At 41.2% G+C, this 3,742-nt stretch overlaps 1 pseudogene; it reads left to right on the forward strand.

The window, feature by feature from the left end:
• The first annotated feature begins 1,634 nt into the window (after positions 1-1,634).
• LOC107975267 (selenoprotein K-like) lies at positions 1,635-2,082 on the forward strand (annotated as a pseudogene).
• Positions 2,083-3,742: the final 1,660 nt, after the last annotated feature.

Consider the following 3,742-nt stretch of genomic DNA (forward strand, 5'->3'; position numbering starts at 1 on the left):
GGAAGCTACAGGGCATGAGAGAGTGGGAGCCTGGAGGAAGAGGGACTGGAGATTATAAACCATATTTCCATTTGAATGTCACTCTAGAGATACAGGTAAAGACTCAAATTAATTTGCCCTTTTTTGTTTTATTTTATTTATTTATTTTTTTGAGATGGAGTCTCTCTCTGTCACCCAGGCTGGAGTGCAGTGGCGTGATCTCGGCTCACTACAATCTCTCTGCCTCCTGCATTCAACCGATTCTCCTGCTTCAGCCTCCTGAACAGTTGGGATGACATGTGTACACCACCACATCTGGCTAATTTTTGTGTTTTTAATAGAGACGGGGGTTTTGCCATATTGGCCAGGCTAGTCTACAAATCCTGACCTCAAGTGATCCTCCCCCCTCAGCCTCCCAAAGTGCTGGGATTACAGGTGTGAGCCACTGCACCCAGCCTAATTTGCTTTTGATTTTTGGTCTGTGTTCTCTGAAAGTGACATCATAGAAAAAGATTGGGCAAGGGGACGCTGTCACTTTTTTTCTTTCTACAGCATTAATTGCTAAAGTTTCACTGGATTTTAACCCACCTCTTTGGGAAAGGGTTCAGCCCCTTCCCCAGTTCACAAATTACATGTGCAAGTCCCTGGAGGTTGTTTCTCTGTGGAAAGGAATTCTGACTCTCACTGTGATGCTGGCTGCTCATGAAGTCACAGAAAGGCCACCCCACGCCTCCATAACCATCACTGGTGTCCTGCGGAGGCTGATGTCTCTGCCCAAAGCATGGTCTTCCCAGGCACCAAAAACCTTCTATCCCAAGTATTGTTTTTTAATAGAATCTTAACTCTGCCAGAGTCGTGCTATGATCCTCACAGAAGTGGAAGAATATTCTTTTTCTCCATCCCTGACCTTGCATTGATTTCACCTGCTGCATTCAACCCCTTTCTCCAGAGAGTGCAGACATGAGTCTATAGCCCAGGGTTGGCAAACTGCCCAGGGGCAGATTGTAAATATTTTAGGCTTTACAGGTCACACGACATCTCTATCTCATATTATTCTTTGTTGTTTTTTCTTCTTCACAAACTTTAAAAAGTACAAAAACTATTACTAACTTGCAGACAGTACAAAAACAGGCCCTGAGCTTGATTTGGCCCTGTGAACCATAGTTTGCAGACCCCTGGTCTCCAGGAATTGCCCAAGGAACTGGTATCTGTGATATAAGTCTTCCTCATCTTAATTTTTCTCCCAAATGCATATAAAAAAGTTTAAAATAAAGATTTCCAGCCGGGCGTGGTGTCTCTCATGCCTGTAATTCCAGCACTTTGGGAGGCCGAGGTAGGTGGATCACCTGAGATCAGGTGTTCGAAACCAGCCTGGACAACATGGTGAAACTCCATCTCTACTAAAAATACAAAAATAGTCAGATGAGGTGGGACGCGCCTGTAACTGGGGAGGCTGAGACAGGAGAACTGCTTGAACCCGGAAAGCACAGGTTGTAGTGAGCAGAGATCGCGCCACTGCGCTCCAGCCTGGGTGACAGAGCAAGACTCTGTCTCAAAAAAAATAAAATAAAATAAAAATAAATAAAAGATTTTTTCTTCTCTTCTAGAACTGAAAAGCCATCATGCAGTGCTGTTCCCCAATTCAAAACACAAGTTTGAATCATCTTAGGCTCAAACTGAGAACTGGCATTAGTCCAGTTAAATTAATCTGCAAGTTGCTCCGAAGTGGGGAAGCGGGGCAGGATGGCTTACATCTTAAATGGACAAGTGTTGGACAGCAGAGTCCATCTCCCTGGAGATTATCTTTGATAACAGATTTCTTCTGAAGAATAGCCAAGTTTGTGATTTTGTTTTTCAAAACTCTGCTTCAGCAACTTGTGAAGAAAAGAAGAGGCTATGGAAACACATCTGATTCCAGATATGATCATGGAAGACGGCCACCAGGAAACCCTCTGGGGAAAACAGGTCAAATCAATCATCTGCATCTCCCCAGTCCTCCCCCAAAGGCTGGTGGATGAGGAAGGTAAATATCTACTCTAAGAAGTAGACAACTGGACATGCACATTCACAGTAGAGAGAAACCACCAAGGAGCGGAGGGCTGACCATGCTGGACAAGTAGATGAATGCATACGTCTAAACAAGGATTGCTCTGGGTCTTCACAGATTAATGAGATCATGCTGGGAATTCCCTTTGCAGGGAACTGGCTGACTGGCATGCAGTTCTATAAATGCACATCTGTCTCATTATCTTTTTAAATATACTTTACTGAAGTATTCATATAGTTCTAATAAGTAAATATTTTTAGCTTGCAAAACTGACTCCTCATCTTTATATAATTAAGTTACAAAAAACTCTGAATCTGAAGATGATAAAAGCCTATGTATTCAGTACTGTTAGTGTCCGTGCCACCTTTTTCAACTTTTGAAATATTGTTCATTGTTAATTTGTTCTCATTTATAATTAAGTCACATTGTATTTTTTAAAATTAAAAACAAAATAATCTGCAGCAGATATAACCAAGCTTGAGATTATGTTCAGCTCTTCAGTTGCAGACTAAACAATCTGTGGGTGAACACACCTGAGCTGGGGTGTGGGGAAGCCACACAAAACCAACAGTTGCCTTGGACTTCAGGGTCCAAATGCATCTTTAAGAGGGTTGGCAAACTCACTTTTGTTATTTCTCAGTCTGCTGGATTCACAGTATGAAGACATAGCTGACAATTCTGAGCTTTATCAAATTTACAATTTCTGAGCTTTATCAAGCATTATTCATTTGTTTAAATGATCCAGAAATCTACAGCCAGATTACTGAATATTTAATATTTAGGAAGTTGAGTTGATTATAGACAAGACGACTGACTTGCAAAAATGTACTTTGCTCTTGTTATTTGACAAATATAATTGGCTTCTCCTGGCTGGTAAGGAAACGGTCCGTTGTGAATGTGGAAAGCGGTGACATTTGCGTAAGATGGGATCTCAGGGCAGCAACCAGATGGCTCATTTCTGCTGACAAGTGAGATCCTTGCTAGACTGTGTGTGAAGATATGCACGTGTTACTGGAATTTTTGTTTTACCAGAGAGAATTAGGAAATATTTACCAAATGGATTTTCTGTGTATTTATATTTATTAGCACAGAGTGTATAAGGTCATAAAATCAGTCATTCATTCAGTAAATATTCTGTGTGAGGCCCTGTGCTGTACTGATACCAAAACATTTAAGCATAGTGAATACGTCTGCTTAATAAAAAATTATGACTCATCCTAAAGACAGAATATTTAAAATAACTGTCCTATTGTGTGGTCACCTTATGCAGAGGACATAAATCCTATAGTTATCTGCAGCTCCCAGTATTGCAAAGTCTATGCAAAAATGCAAAGTAAAACACACACACACACACACACACACACACGTGCTTTATGGGAAAGGAAAAGGAAGCTAGGTCCCCTCTTTAATTAAAGAATATATTCTCTAACCTTGTAGCTATTTGAAAGCTAATTTAAGCTCTGAAAGCAAAAAAAAAAAGGAAGACTCATCTATTAAGTGATCACTGCCATGCCCCAAGGCAACTGTAGATCCCAAATGTAATCATTTAAATGTCAGCATTTTCCTTCCCCTTTTCTGCAGTGATACAGAGCGCTCCATTGTCTATTCTCTCAGGCAGCTCATGCTGGCAGATTCCACCTGCAATCACACAGTGCAATTCTCCTTACTTGGGAATGGGAGTCTCGGGGGAGGACAACTTGGCTCTGCCAGTTAGTT

This window comes from Pan troglodytes, chromosome 5, assembly GCF_028858775.2.
Source record: "Pan troglodytes isolate AG18354 chromosome 5, NHGRI_mPanTro3-v2.0_pri, whole genome shotgun sequence".
Lineage (NCBI taxonomy): Eukaryota > Metazoa > Chordata > Mammalia > Primates > Hominidae > Pan > Pan troglodytes.